Source organism: Dermacentor variabilis, chromosome 8 (assembly GCF_050947875.1).
Source record: "Dermacentor variabilis isolate Ectoservices chromosome 8, ASM5094787v1, whole genome shotgun sequence".
Classification (NCBI taxonomy): Eukaryota; Metazoa; Arthropoda; class Arachnida; order Ixodida; family Ixodidae; genus Dermacentor; species Dermacentor variabilis.
Window position 1 is genome coordinate 155,317,371 of NC_134575.1, and position 18,305 is coordinate 155,335,675.

At 46.1% G+C, this 18,305-nt stretch overlaps 1 protein-coding gene and 1 pseudogene across 3 annotated transcripts in view; both read left to right on the forward strand.

Annotated features, from left to right (window-relative positions):
• Positions 1–18,305, forward strand: part of Vps20 (vacuolar protein sorting 20) — a 75,464-nt gene that overhangs the window by 23,779 nt on the left and 33,380 nt on the right. The gene's annotated exons all lie outside the window — the stretch shown is intronic.
• On the forward strand, positions 10,605–13,525 carry LOC142590794 (uncharacterized; annotated as a pseudogene).

An 18,305-nucleotide genomic window follows, 5' to 3' on the forward strand; every position in this document is an offset into this window, starting at 1 on the left:
CCGTCGCATGCGGAGCGTGTACAAGCAGTGACTGTGCTTTCAGCCGCCTATAGTGACCGTACGACCCTCTCTGAGATTCAGCCTTATCTGATTGTGCGTAAACAGAACAGCATGCAACGACGCATTCACGATTTCTACAAGCCTACTGCCGAGCCCGAATAAGTGCGTGGAAATAAAGGATTTCTTCTTTTTTTTTTTCTTAATCTGCTTTTTCGGACACCTGTATATTCGGACATTTTCGCAGTCCCCGTGAGGTCCGAATAAACAGTCGGCGACTGTAAATACAACCAATAAGGACTTGACATTCACCCAACTTGGTTTTGATCCAGACTGTTTCCATCGCTCTCTCGGTCTCGAGAATAGCATACGGTACACTGTTCTTTATCAGGAATGCTATGCCACCACCTCGACCGTCCCGATCTCTCCTGACGATTGAATACCCAGAGGGTGTGACCTCTGCATCACTTACATCCTTACGTAGCCATGTCTCTGTTATACCCATAACATCTGGTTCATGCTCCAACACAATGCTCTCTAGGGATTCCAACTTATTTAGCATACTTCTGGCATTCGCATTAGTAATAATATTAAACTTTGCCTTTTTTCTTCGGGGTTGTCAGGTGTTTGTTGCGCGAAGTGGTTGCACAAGCTTGACCTTTTTATTTTTATCTTCATCCCAACCGAACATTACATTATTAACTTTCAATTTATCGAAGATCAATGCCACTTTTGCTCCACCTTTCCTATCTTCAGAGCAAGAATTCCACAGCTTCTTTCGTAATTCAACGATCCTTTTAGAATAATCTTCGCTAATACTAATCTGGGTGCCTTTGAGCTTGAAACAATTGTTTAGTATTCTTATCCCTGAAATCTGCAAACTTTAGTATGATCAGGCGGTTCACACCAGGAATCCTCCTTCCAAGCCTGTGAATCCTCTTAGTAGAGCCCAAATTTAGTTTGAATATACCTTCGAATATGTCCTCGTTTACTTTTTTCATGAGCACTTCCTGACTTTCTTGCTCGTCTTGTTGTTTCGTCAACTTTACGGCCGAGCACAGCCAAATTAGCATCATTCCTGATAACTAAATTCTCAATTTTAGTGAGCCTGTCGCGCGTTTTATCCAGAGGCAGCAATTTATTTTCTATCGTTGAGAGCCTGTTTTCAACATGTTGTAAACTAGTATCAGAGGAAGCTTGCTTTTCTTGTATTTCGTTAAGCTTAAGCAGGATTGTCTTCTGCATTTCAAGTAGTTCCTTAAGCATCTCATCATTGAGAGGACCAGGGTTTTCTTCAACGTCTCCGAATACAGTCGCCGACCGATTTTCCGGACTCCAAAAATTCGGACATGCCTGATTATTCGGTCAGCTTCGCGGCACCGCCATTCTCCCCATAGACCATAATGTATAACAACTGCCGAAAGTTCGGACACCTTGCAACCTCTCGTCTGATTTTTCGGACACTCCTTGAGCCAACTCGGTCGAGAGCACCATGCACCGACTCTGACCGGTGCATGGTTCGACTTGCTGAACGCCATTTTTGTTTTGAACGGACCTTCCTTGCTGCCCCACGAAGTGGCGCTACTGAAAATCCCCGCTCATCATCATCGTTTCCGCCTGGTTCGATAGAGTGGCTCTGCAGCAGTTCCGGTTTCAGCTTAGTAAGCCATGTCAAGACAATCCAGCAGCTGGTTTGTTTCTTCGCGCACGACGCTGCTAGCCACCCAACGCTGCGAGCAGGCCACGTTTTTTCGTGTGTGTGACTGGTGTCGGCACGGTGGTGTTTGCTTTGTGTGCTGTGTCGAGGTTTCGGTGATCCGACGCGGCATACGGAAACATCGCGTCAAGTCTCTAATGGCGCCGACAGTGCCCGCGCAGACTGCGCAGGGGAATGCCGGCAAGCGGGTGCCGGGAGGCTAGGATTTGTTGCCTTCCGATGTGCACGCTACTGACGCCGAAAATGTTGTGCCGAGCCCTGTGCAGTGGTTCCGGACACCGTCTCATTTGACAGTTTCACAGTTGCTCACGCTGCTGTACTGACATGCGCGGAACTCGATGACGGCGAGATCATTCATCAGGTTTCTGCTGCACCGTCGGACGACTCTTGAGTCGGAAGATGACGCACCAGGTGCTACGCTGCCGTCGCATGCGGAGCGTGTACAAGCAGTGACTGTGCTTTCAGCCGCCTATAGTGACCGTACGACCCTCTCCGAGATTCAGGCATATCTGATTGCGCGTAAACGGAACAGCATGCTACCGCGCATTCACGATTTCTTCAAGCCTACTGCCGAGCCCGAATAAGTGCGCGGAAATAAAGGGTTTCATTTTTTTTTCTTAATCTGCTTTTTCGGACACCTGTTTATTCGGACATTTACGCAGTCTCCGTGAGGTCCGAATAAACGGTCGGTGACTGTATGAACAGCAACATCCTCACCACAGACAAACAATCACATAAGCAATTCCAATGGATGTGTGGACATGGCAACACGACCAAACAGAGGTAATTGCTACTTAAACCAATTTTTTTTAACTAACCTGCACGAACAACGGTATGTCAGTCTACACAGTCACAGCCGAGTTGCCGTGTCCGCTGAAGGAAGAAGCCGGTGAAGTTCCTTTTATAAGGGGGGGCATGTGCCGACATCAGAATACATTGACGTCGTCGTGCTCCCAAATGTTTTGCGGTAGCTGATGTACGCGTGCGGCGGTACCATCCAGATGTCTGGATCCGGGCGGGATGCGCCGTCTTCGCTTTCCAAAGCAGGGAAACACTGTGCATGAGCAGACACAAACTCCTGCAGGCAGGAGCCATGGTCCACGCGATGTAGGTAATCAGCTGCAGTGAAGAGCACGCAGGCCGAAAATGTCAGTCGACATAGTCACGGCCGAGTTGCCGTGTCCACTCAACATGGTTGAAATGAATGTGGAGCATAGCCCACATGTTGATTTGGGGCATTAGACCTCACAGTTTCCGTGGGTATGTTGAAAGGGGTTTTGATGCACAAGTCTAGAGCCTGCACTCGTGACTAAATTGGTTATTTATTGTGGAAAACTGGCAGCGCTTTACAGGCATATTTGCTTGGAAAAGGGGATACTGGTTAAAAATAGAAACATGGGACCATAAGTGTGTCCTTAAAATAATGTAATAATAAATAATATAATGTAATAAATATAAGTAATAAATAGTGTATGTAATGATGCTATATGTGAATTCTTAGGAATATACAAACAATAAGTAGTAAAAGAAAAAAAAATATTGAGAAGAACAGTAACTGAGGGGTCCGATTTTTTTAGTCCCAACCATATGAAGCCAACAGATACTGTAGCCAAGTAAAGCATAGGGGAAATTATTTGTAGTTTTGATTGAAGTTGTAAGCTCAATGAAAGTTGACGAAAAGAACAACTCGCCACCGGTGGGAGCTGAACCCACAACCTCCACATTGTGCTCGAGTTGCACTAATAATTATGCTACGATTTCGGCTGCTCCCAGATCCGCATTCATTCGTATATATGTATGCGAAATTGATATAACCCGGGGAGTGTTAGCCAGCGCCACTTAACAAAAGAAAGGCATGCACGAGTTTCACATCTGGTAAGTACATCTGTATATGAGCTAGAGAACCTACAAAGTGCACCTAACGAAGAAATCTTAAATTTCTAGATGTATGCCATTCCTTAATGTCTTGTGGCAGCTCATTCCACATTTTAAATGTATGTATAGAAAAAGAACTTTTAAACACATTTTTGAGGCAGAAGTGCTTGCTAACCTTCTATCTCAACAGTTAGATGCAGAAGGCAGTGGTTGCAGATAAAGGTTTTCGTCTGTTCACTTTTTTTTACTGGACCTGATAGTATTAAAGAAAAGTTGAAGCATTGTGTGTTCAATTTTAATTTCCCAGCTCTATTTAGACCCACTGCTACGATACTCATACTAATTTATGACAAAATGAATGGCTGTTATTTTCTGTCGAACTGTGCATGTATCTGCGTAGAGCACCAGGTTCCTGTGCCAGAGAACCCTGGTTTGAATTCCACCATTAGACACGAAAATTTTCTGTTGAGCAACGGGTCAGGTTAAACAAATTCTGACATCTGTGTGACACATAAACCTGATGCACCAACACATAAACGTTACATCTCGTCAAGAAACCCATGTCAAATCCTTGGAAGATAAGCAAAGAAAGCTTTGCTGGTGCAGCAATTGAGAACTTTGAAAACGCATGAAAGGGGCAACAGCTGCTTCAGTTTATTAATGGTCATGCGCAGTTACTCAATTTGTGGTCGTTCCAGTCAGGAGCCATTTTGTGCATTTGACACCATGCAGAAGCGCTCAGGTAAACGAAATCATCTTAAGTGATTTTTTTTTCTTTAGAAAGTTCATTGGCTCCCGAGGCTTTCAGCTGTACCTTAGCACTGTGTTGTAGTGCTCAAGGCACTCTCTTGGGTGAAGCCAGGGTTTGCACTGCAGGTCTTTAGGGTTTTCGTAGTTGCTGTTTTCTAAAATGCTCTTATCTGAAGATGTTTGCTGACCATCTGAAGGCAAAATGTGTTTATATATACAGCACTAAAATAACTTTCTGAGTCCTCGAATTTCATCTGTAAAAGCACTCGCAGAAAACGCTGCCATCCTGTCGGCGCTTCCCAACACTGATCGCGCGGAAATGCTTTCAAGCATGGAGAAAGGAAAAAGAATGCTGACTGGAAGCAATGAGAAGTACAATTATTACTGTAAAAAGTTCCCAAATTCTGCCACCACCCGACATCTGACCGGAATGGATATTTTCGCATGTCAGTTGGGGCCCGACACACGACTGCAAACGGTTAACATGAAAGCAATGGCTAGTTTCAGGCCTGAACAATGCTAAGGACGAGGACCAAGTAAGGGCTTATAAAAGGATGTCATAGTATGCTGACTGACAATTTATTTGTTTTTGTGATTGGCAAACATTTTATACACTGAAAAGCCTTGTCAAAGGCATTAAAAAAAGGAAGCAAGGGGGGCACAGACAGCCAACTATGCATGCACACAGGAAATGTGCGCTGTCACCAGTGTGCACTTAATGGAAGAAAGACAACCTTGAGCATGGGAACAGATTTGTGGAATGTTTGGAAGGTGCAGTTTATAAAATCTCACTTTCATGTCGCAAAGCAGACAGCGTAAATGGGGCACTGTGTCAGTGGAAGAACATAAATACTACTACACGTGTAACAGTGGCAAGTTGCGCTGAACGTAACAATCACAAGGCACCTGTTCTTTACTGCCAGTACCGACCGCGGTCGACTCGCACAGCACCAACGATCGCCTGAAGCGGTGATCGAGTTACGGGATGTGCGATCTGTGCTTTCATCTGTCATGCAGAGTGGCCTTGCCATAGCCCACCTGCTATAAATATGGGAAAGTCCTGTATATTTGAGGGAAACTGGAGAGCAAAGCATGTTATGCAATATAATATTGCCATAAAACACAGGTTCACTTTAAACTGAGAACCTCATTGGTATTCAGTACTATGTAATGTCACTTATTCTTTAGTTAGCTTCAGGGAGAGAAACTTATGCGGATCCCACTAGCTGTGAGTATCGACGTAAGCGAAGCTATCCATGCTGTTTGTGTTGATTGAACGCTGGTTTTGGTGCCACCCGACAGGCATCGCGTGCGGATTCGGCGGCAGACGTAGATTGTACGAAAGGGCCGTTATCTTGATCGTTTGCCTTCGGGTGCATGAGATAGGACAACAGCATGTGCTGGAGAAACGCTGCTGCATGCGCTGTTGCTCTGCGTCCGGTGCCGAGTTACTCAGAATCTCGCAGAAGTGATCGCATCTCTGAAAGCAATTGACCGAGCATACTGCTCCATCACAGTACTGCCACTGCTGGTCAACGCATGGGGTGCACTTCGTGCTGTCGGCAATGTGGTTCTATATCCTCGAGCAAAGCTTGCCGAACTAGGTCAACAGAATTTTGACAGCAAATTTTTGCTCCGCGATGCATTACCTATCTGTGCTGTCTCTTTTCACAACAACGAAATTCTCGCGAAAGCAAATTTTTCCCCGTTCCCCGCCGATTTCGCTATAGCAAGGTTCAACTGTATAACTGAACAAGTAGCATTTTCTTCCGTCTTATAATGCAGTACAATGATGTTTTTATAATGAGTGGTTCAGTACTATTGACAGAATTTAAATGAGGATTACCTTTGTCATCGGGCAAGCACTTGAATGTCCTGGGATAGTTTCTAATCATGTCCTGCATTTACCTAAATTCTTTTATTAATAAGGCTCTGTTTGTGATAATATTCCCACCTTAGAGATTCTCAAGCCCTAATCTATCACTGTGGCAATATTTGCCTTTAGTGTCTCTTAAGGCATTGTTGTGCGCCATTGTTCATAGCCTGCGAGAAAGTTAGCTCTGTCATTGCCTCACACTGTGCCACGCATCATGGCAGAAGTGAACTGTAATTAAACTACGGGGCGCTTTATGTGCCAAGCCCACAATCTGATTATGAGCCAGGCAGCAGTGCAGGACTCCGAATTAATTTTCACCACCCGGGATTCTTTAACGTGCACCTACATTCTTTAACGTTCATCTAAATTTGAGTACGCAAGCGTTTTTGCATTTTGTCCTCATGAAATGCGGCTGCCGCAGTCGGGATCGAATGTTACAAACAATATAGCTGCAAAGCTACCACAGCAGGTATAGATATGATGGACGGCCGCCTCCATAGTGCCGTCTAAGTTTTGCGATGCTTTAATGAGGCTTTGTGCCTGCATTCCCAACGTCAGTTGTCCGCTTGACAAATTTGCACGGTGTTTATTTTTCAGAAATAGTAGAGACATACTGCAGCGTAGCTTGAGTTTAAATCTATCCAGCTCATCTGTAACTGCTGCCGTGCCTAGTAGTAACATTTCCTTGCCTTCTTACATTGCCTTCTCCTGCACTCCCCCCATATGCGAGCAAAGAGTGGCAAGGCACTTGTTTTGTGACTGCGTTGGTTCTCTGCCTCCTCCCTCTACTTCTTTACCATTCTATGTACTTCCTCGGTGGACTGTTGCACGTTAGTCCAAAGCTACATGCTGGAGTTCCTGCAATGCTTTTATGGCGGTTCATGGATAGTTACAGCAGTCGAGATGATGTTGCATTGACACCCAGGGAGCTCCAGAGGGCACTGTGGTGATTGAGGGCGAGCTTCATTACTGCAAAAGCTGGCGCTGCCATCCGAGTGATGTGTTATGAGGGATCGTGTGGGCACCGCAGCCACGTCAGCTGTTTCGGAAGCACCAAAGCAAGTTGAAAACGAAAGTTTAAAGTTCTACGTTTGCTGCGGTTCTGTTTAAGCGGGGAGGTTTTCCCACTGCGGGTGTATGCCTGACAACACTTGAAAGCACTATTATTGGTAGTGAAGGCGTCCAACATGGTAGGCTACTGCTCGGTACTGCAGTGCCAGACATATGCAACGGAGCCCGGTGTCAGCCTTCACACATACCTACAGGACAAGAAGCTGCGTGAAGCTTGGATCGCGAAACTTAGAACCGGCAAGCAGCCATCGGCTACAACTTGGATGTGCAGCAAGCACTTCTGCGAGAAAGATTTCTGCTACGGCATCAGGGCTGCGATGTTCAGTGAGTAGCAGAAAGCGCGCTTTGAGATGCTCGCCCACGCGCGCTGCCCAGCTAATGTCATGAAGCTCTGGTCTATGAACTTGTTGATGCTAGATACTGGCAAGTTCACTGGAATGGAAAGGAATGGTAAGAAGCACATGTTTGTGTTAGCACCACACCAAAATAATGAACGCATTTGATTAAGAAAAAGAAAGCAGTGGGGAATTGCTCACTGAGAATACCGATAAACATACAGTGTGATGCAACTTGAGAAATGATATTGAAACGTCCAAGAATTTAGAAGAAAAGAAAAAAAAGGTTGAATCGTCCCGACGCCTTATCAAAAGTCGCCGCAGGCATCGGGAAGTCCCTAGTTATAAAGAAATTATTTTTGAACAGCTCTGATCGTGTCCATGCAGGAATGGTTGCTTGTGTACGGTCAAATGCTCATATGCTGCAGCCTAAAGCTCACAGCACGGTGCAAAAATGTGCTCGCATCAAAAGCAAAGCATCGTGTGCGGACATGCATGCAGACACGCAGTCAGTTGCTGCGAACCCGTGCAATGGCTGCATTGAGGCTTCATTCTGTTATGCTCCATTTCATTACACAGACAGCCACTACAAGAACATATTTCACATAGTTTCCTCTCGGTGATTGCCTACCTTTCATGCAAAAAACCAGTTCAGGGTACTCTGTCGCAGCAACCGCACGCAGTGTGTGTTAACTGTACGTATTCGGTAAAGGGATAACGTCTGAAAACCATTCTGTGCTTTCTGTTTGCCCAAGATTATTATTTTGACAGTAAAGAACTTCTGTCATTTCGAGAGTACTTACAGAAATGTCCAGGAGGGCTCCTGTGGTGCTTATATTAAGCGCCGACAGCTAAACTTATGGGGAGTGAGTCGCATTATCCCTCATACTACACAAGCGAGGTGCTTCCGACAGATGGTGACTCCATAAATCCTCACCGACAATATGATGGAAAGGTCCGAACAAGTTGCTCACGTTGCCTTTCCTCTGCTGCACTCCTGCCATGTATATATACATGCTCTGAGCCACCTCCTGGCACAGCTTGCAAAACAGCAGCAGCAAAGAAAGGCAAAGAAAGCTTCGCTCTAGAAAGCACTTGGTTCTTGTAGAGGTCGCCACCTGTGTATACAAGGTGGCGCTACAATCTGATATGACCTAGTATTTATAAGGGGCTTTGGGGAGTGGGAATAAAGATTGTTTTGGTTTCCGCCTTGCCGGTAGTCTGCCTTGTCCCTCGGCTCCTGTGCAGAACATGGTGTCAGGAGTGGGATCCCGCCGTTAACACCGACATGCCTGACACGGAATCCACCCCCGCCGAGACCACCGAAGCGAAAGTGCACATCGTTCACGCTGGCGTATCTGGTCTGTGCCCACCGGAGAACTTCACGTTTTCAAACCCAAGAGAATGTCCAATGTGAATTTCGACGTTCAAGGATTACGCTTTCGTGGCCGGCCTCCACACCGCCGGCGACGAGGCCCAGGTACGGACGCTTCTTTACTGTATGGGACCGCAAGCCAGGACCATTCTTTCATCCTTGGGGGTGTCAACACCGGAATCGCTTTCTTTCACTGCCGTCAAAGAAAAGTTGGATTCGCACTTCGTGCATCCAGTAAATGAGATATACCAAAGTGGTCGTTTCCACCGCTGCACTCAGCAGCCAGGCGAATCTGTGGATGACTTTTTTTCGGCATTACGCAACCTGGTAAAGCGCTGCAGCTATAACAGCCTGCTCGTCGAGGACCGCCTTGTTCGCGACAGATTTGTCGTAGGCATATGTGACGAGAAACTGTCTGATCAATTGTGCCGGTGCACAAAACTTACCGCTGAGGAAACACTGTGCCAAGCCTGCACACACGAGGACGCAGGAAAAGAGTGGTTATCACGCGCTGGATTGACTATGGATAACGCTCTTGCCGAAACGCTAAATATAGGTTCGGCTCGGCGAAATGATACGCCCACTTCTTCGCCACATTTCCGCAACCAGTCTGAGCACCCGGCTAGGTCATCGTGTGGCTTTTGTGGACAACAGCGTCACTCTCGAAAAGACTGCCCAGCCAGAAAATCGGTTTGCCACTACTGTAGAAAGCTGGGACATTTTGCTGAAGTGTGCATGAAGAAGAATGCAGATAAGCGACTGGGTTCCATCGAACTTCACAACGTGGATTCACGACGAGCAAGGTACATAGACATACTAGTGAATGGGCACCCGGCCGAGCTTAAGATAGACTCTGGTGCGGAAGTCTCTGTTGTCTTGCTGTCTTCCCCAGGCCGACCGCGGTTGCTGGATGAAGTTGAAGTCTTGGGCCCTGGCGAACAGAGTCTGCACGTTCTTGGTACCTTTGAAGCAACCTTACAGTGGGGCGATAAGTCCACAGTGCAGACCTTGTACGTGGTCGAACGTCAGCGCACTCACCTGCTTGGGCTCCCTGCAATTGAAGCCCTCGGTGTGGTTCACTTCCTGGATTCTGCTGAGTGCGTTCATTCACCCCCAGCCAAGATTTTCCAAGGGTTGAGAAAATTTCGGCAAGCTGAATATTGCATTCGCATTAAACCCGGCGCTCGTCCATTTTCCCTGAGCGCTCCAAGGCGGATTCCAATTCCTTTAAACGACGTTGTCAAGAAAGAGCTAGACGACCTAGGGTTGCAGGATGTCATAAGGAAGATAGCGACCCCAACTGAGTGGTGCTTCGGGCTTGTAGTCGTGCCCAAATCATCATGCGGCTACAGAATCTGCGTCGATCTGATGAAGCTGAACAAAGTCATCGAAAGGGAGCGCTTCATCTTGCCGACGGTGGAACAGATCCTCGGCCAGTTGGGTGGAGCGTGAGTATTCTCCAAGTTGGATGCGCAGTCTAGTTTCCATCAGGTGAAGCTTAGCGCCGACAGCCAGAAGCTCTCGACGTTTGTAACGCCGTTCAGCCGGTACTGTTACAAGAGGCTCCCCTTTGGTATAGCCACTGCACCGGAGTATTTCCAGCAGTTAATGTCGAGGCTTCTTGAGCGCTTGCCTGGAGTCGTGAACCTGAGTGATGACATTCTAATCTTCGGGGAAGATCGCCAACAGCACGACGAGCGTCTGGCTGCAGTCCTATCTCGCCTTGAGGAGGAGGGTGTCACCCTTAACGAAAAGAAGTGTGCGTTTCGGGTCAGTTCGGTCAAGTTCCTTGGAGTAGTGATTGGGGCGGACGGGATCTCGCTAGACTCGGACAAGGTGAAGGCTGTCAGAGATCTACCGCCACCAACTGACGTAAGCGGAGTACGACGATTGCTGGGAATGACCAATCATGTCGCATGGTTCATACCTCACTTGTCCGACGTTACGGAGCCTATTCGTTCCCTCCTAAACAAGAACAGCACCTGGACTTGGGGACCCAGTCAAGAAAAGGCCTTCTCACGCCTCAAGTTGCTGTTGAGCTCCGATACATGCATGGCAAAATACAATTCTTCCTACCACACTGTAGTATCCACGGATGCCAGCTCCTACGGTCTGGGAGCTGTACTGCTACAGGACCAGCCTGAAGGTACTCGACGGGCTGTAGCGTATGCGTCAAGGGCGCTTACTCTGGAGGAAGCACGTTATAGTCAAACAGAAAAAGGTCTCGCGGTTACTTCGGCCATTTCACGGTACGACCAATTCCTTTCCGGCCTAAGCTTCGAGGTAGAGACAGACCACCTTCCTCTGGTCACCCATATCGGTAACAAGGACCTAGAACTCGTGCCGCCTCATATACAACGAATGCGGATAAAACTGATGCGATATCAGTACCTGGTGAAATATGTGCCTGGAAAGCACTTAGCTACGGCGGACACTTTGTCACAAGCTCCCTCTGATTTGCCAGCTACTCGCATCGTAGACACCCTGGAGTTGTTTGTCAGTGTAGTGTTCAAGAAATTACCGCCTCTTGTAGCAAGACGGCTAGAAGATGTCCGCGTACACGAAGCCCAAGATGGAGTCTGCTCTGCGGTCATGAAGTATTGCACGAAAGGATAGCCAGACAAAAACAAGGTGCCGCTGCAAATCGCTCCATTTTGGAAGGAGAGAGACAGATTGAGCATATACGATAGCATCCTTCTGCTCGACCGACGACTTGTTATTCCTTCAGGCTTGCATCAAGACATTCTCGCCCTATTACACGAACGAAAGGCAGCGAGGCACTGGAAGTCGTAAGGGAATACATCTACTTAGGGCAGGTAGTGACGGCGGATCCGGATCATGAGACGGAAATGATCAGAAGAATAAGAATGGGCTGGGGTGCGTTTGGCAGGCATTCTCAGATCATGAACAGCAGGTTGCCATTATCGCTCAAGAGAAAAGTATATAATAGCTGTGTCTTACCAGTACTCACCTACAGGGCAGAAACCTGGAAGCTTACGAAAAGGGTTCTACTCAAATTGAGGACGACGCAACGAGCTATGGAAAGAAGAATGATACGTGTAACATTAAGGGATAAGAAAAGAGCAGATTGGGTGAGGGAACAAACGCAAGTTAATTACATCTTAGTTGAAATCAAGAAAAAGAAATGGGCATGGGCAGGACGTGTAATGAGGAGGGAAGATAACCGATGGTCATTAAGAGTTACGGACTGGATCCCAAGGGAAGGGAAGCGTAGCAGGGGGCGGCAGAAAGTTAGATGGGCGGATGAGATTAAGAAGTTTGCAGGCACGGCATGGCCACAATTAGTACATGACCGGGGTTGTTGGAGAAGTATGGGAGAGGCCTTTGCCCTGCAGTGGGCGTAACCAGGCTGATGATGATGATGATGATGATGATGATGACACGAACGGCATCAGGGAGTGCGCCACTGCCAAGAACGGGCCAGGGAGTCTGTTTGGTGGCCTAACTGTAACATGCATGTTGAACATATGGTGACCCAATGTGCCATATGCGCCGAAACTCGTGTTCAGTGTTCTGAGCCTATGTTGTCCACGGTGACACCCAACAGACGTTGGCAGCACCTTGGCATCGATCTGTTTCAACTTAGAGGGCGCGAGTACGTCCCGATTGTTGATTATTATTCCAGGTTTCCTGAAGTAGTCTCCGTGGGGTCCACCACGGCACCAGCAGTCATCTCGGCGATCAATAGCTGTATTGCCCGTTTTGGCATACCAGACATCGTCCGGACCGACAACGGACCACAGTTTCTGTCCAACGAGTTCGCAGAGTTTGCGCGGTTATACGGCTTCCGTCACGAGACCAGCAGCCTGAGGTACCCCCAGAGCAACGGAGAGGCAGAGCGCATGGTGCGGCACAGTGAAAGACTTGCTCTTCAAAGGTTCTGATCCCTACCTTGCCTTACTGTCGTACCGTGACACGCCCGGTCCCAACGGCATTTCCCTGGCTCAAGCCCTCATGGGAAGGAAATTACAAACTCGTCTCCCAAAATTACCGAAACAACTAATGCTGTCATTACCATGCCACACAAGTTTCAGGGAAAAGGACTCTGGGAACAAGGCACGGCAAGCGATGACCTACAATCGCCGTCATGCTTCAAGCCAATTGGCCCCTCTGAGTCCTAGAGACTATGTATGGGTCACTGACGCACACTGTAATGGTCAAGTACTCTCGGAGGCCCAGCGTCCGCAGTCCTACCTTGTTCAGACCCCCAGAGGCGTCCTTCAGCGTAATCGTCGACATCTGGCATTTCATTCATCGGAAGCGACCCCAGCTCAACCGGCAGCTTCTTCGCCTGTCCCTCCCGAGGTCATGCAGCCTGCAGCACTTCAAGAAGATACAACGCAACCAGAAGTAACGCCGCAGGAAACGGTGACACAGACTCGCAGCGGTCGTATAGTGAGACCACCACGACGGTTGGACTTGTAGGGCCCTGTCCCATAAGAGGTGAAAAGGAGGGACGTAGAGGTCGCCACCTGTGTATACAAGGTGGCGCTACAATCTGATATGACCTAGTATTTATAAGGGGCTTTGGGGAGTGGGAATAAAGATAGTTTTGATTTCCGCCTTGCCAGTAGTCCGCCTCGTCCCTCGGCTCCTGTGCAGAACAGTTTTATTCAACAAGCATTGTACTAGAAGAGTTGATTGTTGGGCTAGTTGGTTTTCCATATTTGAAGTAGTAACTTAGCGCGATAAAAACACAGAAACAATAAAGGTGGACAAGGACAAGTGCTTGTCCACTTTATTGTCCTTGTCCACCTTTCTTGTTTCCGTGTTTTTATCGCGCTAAGTTGCTACTTCAAACCTTGTACTCATAAAAAAAATTATGTGGAACCTGCCTGAGCGAGAACCGTGCAAGATTTTCTCGTAATAGTTCTGCAGAAACCCACAAGGTGGAGAGAAAAGGTTCTCAGTCAATGCTTGACCTTCTTTTTGTCAGCGGATCAATTAGTGCCAAAATTAATTTCGAGATAGTACCTGGCATATCGGATCACAAGGCTGTACTACTCATCGTTACAGACACCGTGTTAGATAAGAAATCTGAATGTTCATCTTACCGAAACTTCTCTTGAGCCAATGATGTATCAAATATCGATATACTTTCGCTTAATTTTGACAACTTTTCAAGTAGCACAGAAGACTTAGTGTCACTGTGTTGCAGGTTTAAAAAAATATAAGGAGTGCATTGATCGCTTTGTCCCGTTCTCGATTAAAAAGAAAAATCGCAATAATCTCTGGATCTCCCGCGAGACATTGTGGCTCCAAAGGAAACCGAAACGTGTAAAGAAAAAAATTAAAATAAGAAACGTGCAGTCGGTAAAACAAAAGGTTGACGACCTTTCCTCTCAGCTTAAAAGTCAAGTGCATTCCGATAAACAACGCTACTATAATGAATCGTTGCCAAGTTTCATAACCACGGCTCCAGAGAAATTTTGGCGTTCTATTTCTCCGACATCCAAGGAATGTGATGTATTTCATGTTGATGGTAAGGCAGTTCACGAAAGCAAAGAAATAGCAAATGCGTTTAACAAACAGTTTAAGTCCGTCTATACAAATGATAATGATGTAATTCCACCTTTCAAAATGTCTGTGCCGCCTATACCCAATGTTCAAATAAGTGAACCATGTATACTAAACATGTTTTTACATTTTAACACTTTTTGTGCACAAACAAACAGGGACGAAGAATAGGGGCAACACAAGGACGAGCGCTTGTCCTTGTGTTGCCCCTATTCTTCGTCCCTGTTTGTTTGCGCACAAAAAGTGTTAAGATGAATCTGTTCCAACTAGGCTGACTCGCAGTTATGCTTTTACAACTGAACACTAAAAGATCTTCTGGCCCAGACAACATTCCAAACAAATTTTTAAAAAGGTATGCAGAAGGGACATCAAAGTACTTGCACGTTCTGTTCACAAGGTCATTGTGCGAGGAACAAGTACCGAGTGAGTAAAGGACAGCGAGAGCGAAGCCACTACGTAAAACAGGAAAAAAGCACTGCATTCAAAACTACCGTCCAATTTCTTTAACATCTACACTATGTAAACTTTTAGAACACATAATCCATAATCATATCTCAGAATTCTTGGAAAACAATAATATACTCACAAAGCATCAACATGGATTCAGAAAAGGCTGACCTGAAGTGAAGGCGCTAAAAAGACGATGGACGAAGAAGGAACACATACACACACAGGGCGCCACTTCCAACAATGTTTAATCAGGAAAACGCCTCTGATTTATACTAGGAGTGCAATCACAGTTTCTCAGTGCGCATTCACGTTCAGCTAAAGCAGCTCTTTGCGTGATAGTGATGTGGATGCAACACTTACGCAGTTATCACCTGCTTCAATGATTCTTTTGGCCTCAATTATTAGTCGAACCCATTTGTCATGGCTTCTGGCAACCACAGCGCAGGCATGGAAGTCTGGCTTACATTTGCAATTTCTGCAATGAATTGCCAGGTGGCCCTCCTTCCCATTGTTGACTTTGTTACTGTGTTGCCTCAGCCTGTCATTCAGGCTCTGCTCTGTTTGGCCCTCATACTTTCTACCACAATCTAAAGGAATCTCATAAACAACTCCTGCCTGACATTCTACGTATTTGTTATCATGTTTTGTGACACAGGCCGGTACCTTGCGGAAAAAAGAGTTAGTCATTCTGCATAGCTTAGAGAGCTTGCACGGGGCAGAAAACACGATATTTACATTGGCTCGCTTTGCAATCTTTTTCAAATTATGCGACATGCTGTGTATGTAGGGTATGACAGCTACCTTTTCTTTTTCGCGGGGTGACCCCTGGTCTGGTTGGCGAGTTCGCGACTTCTTGAGGATTGTTTCCGTTACGGAAACTAAAACAGGTTGTGGGTAGCCTGCCTCTTCCAGTCGGTCAATCTGCTCAAGAAAACTCGCCGCAGCTCGATGTGAACAGGACTTCTTAAAATCATTCAGCAGGCACATGTTAGCAATGCTGCGTTTAACTAACTTAGAGTGAGAGGAACTAAAAGATAGCAGAGGTTTACTAGTCCGAGGTTCATACTGCTGACAAACGTGGTTACTTGCTAAAAACAATCTAAGATCTAAAAACCTGATGGAGGAATCTACCAAAAGTTTGTGGGTCACTTCGATGGGAGATAAAATCTGCCTGAAGGTTGTCAATGTTTGACTAACGACCAAGTCGGCATCACTAATTTTCATCTACCAAAATTAGCGAGTTGTCAACGAATCTAAAAACTTTGACTACGCCACTACCCTCAAGACTCTCCCGCACTGAGAAACTGTGATCGCGCTCCTGGTATAAATCAGTGGCGTTTTTCCTGATTAAACATTCTTGGAAGTGGCGCCCTGTGTGTGTATGCGTTCCTTCTTCGTCCATCGTCTTTTTAGCGCCTTCACTTCAGGCCATGCTTAACCAACACGCCCAACTATCCATCCTAACAGAAAAGGCTACTCTACAATTACCCAATTAGTTTTAACAGTGCACGACTTTGCGAAAGCAATTAACAATGGGAAACAAATAGATGCTATTTTCATGGACATTTCAAAGGCTTTTGACAGGGTCTCTCACAAAAAACTACAAATTGAGCAAGATGCTAAAAAACTCCCGACTAATTAATTGGCTCACAGCATACCTTGATGGCAGAGAACAATTTGTTGTTTTAATAATCATTCTTCTCAACGACTTACGGTAGACTCTGATGTTCCCCAGGACTCGGTCTTGGACCTCTCTGGTTCCTTTTATTCATTAATGATATGCTGCATGGTATTCCAGTGTGGTTAAGCTTTATGCCGATGACTGTGTATTTTACTCAGAAATAGGCAGTATTACTGACCAGGAGTTGCTGCCGATGCTTTTCGACAAATTGTCGACTGGTGCGATGCCTGGCAAATGTCAATTAATTTCAGGAAAACTGTTTTTATGTCCATTTCACGTAAGAAGCATAAACTAACATTTCTGTACGGTATTAATAACATAATTATTTCCAAAGTAACACATTATAAGTATCTTGGACTCTGGATCACAAATGACCTCACTTGGACTAAGGACCTTGAATATGTAGTAGCTAACGCTAACCGCAAGCTTTATTTTTTAAGGAGGGCTTTGAAACTCTCTACTCCCACTGTACGCCTACTCGCATATAAAGCTGTAATTCTGCCGAAGCTAGACTATGCATGTGTAATTTGGGACCCTTTTACTAAAACCGGCACTAGCAAGATAGAAATGGTGCAAAAAAAAAAACCAGCTTGTTTAATTTATAACAGTTTCAGACGCACTTCAGTGACTGACCTCTTAACAAAAGCAAAACGGCCACCATTAATGTAAAGAAACCGTATGTCACGACTAAAATTCCTTTTTCAACTTATTAACGGTCATCATCGTCAGCAGCAGCCTGGTTACGCCCACTGCAGGGCAAAGGCCTCTCCCATACTTCTCCAACTACCCTGGTCGTGTACTAGTTGTGGCCATGTTGTCCCTGCAAACTTCTTAATCTCATTCGCCCACCTAACTTTCTGCCGCCCCCTGCTACGCTTCCCTTCCCTTGGAATCCAGTCCGTAACCCTTAATGACCACCGGTTATCTTCCCTCCTCATTACATGTCCTGCCCATGCCCATTTCCTTTTCTTGATTTCAACTAAGATATAATTAACTCGCGTTTGTTCCCTCACCCAATCTGCTCTTTTCTTATCCCTTAACGTTACACCCATCATACTTCTTTCCAAAGCTTGGTGTGTCGTCCTCAATTTGAGTAGAACCCTTTTCGTAAGCCCCCAGGTTTCTGTGCCGTACGTGAGTACTGGTAAAACACAGCTATTATACACCTTTCTATTGAGGGATAATGGCAACCTGCTGTTCATGGTCTGAGAATGCCTGCCAAACGCACCCCAGCCCATTCTTATTGTTCTGATTATTTCAGTCTCATGATCCGGATCCGCAGTCACTACCTGCCCTAAGTAGATGTATTCCCTTACCACTTCTAGTGCCTCGCTACCTATCGTAAACTGCTGTTCTCTTCCGAGACTGTTAAACATTAGTTTTCTACAGATTAATTTTTAGACCCACCCTTCTGCTTTGCCTCTCCAGGTCAGTGAGCATGCATTGCATTTGGTCCCTTGTGTTACTAAGCAAGGCAATATCATCAGTGAATCTCAAGTTACTAAGGTATTCTCCATTAACTCTTATCCTCAATTCTTCCCAATCCAGGTCTCTGAATACCTCCTGTAAACACGCTGTGAATAGCATTGGATAGATCGTATCTTCTTGCCTGACGCCTTTCTTTATTGGGATTTTGTTGC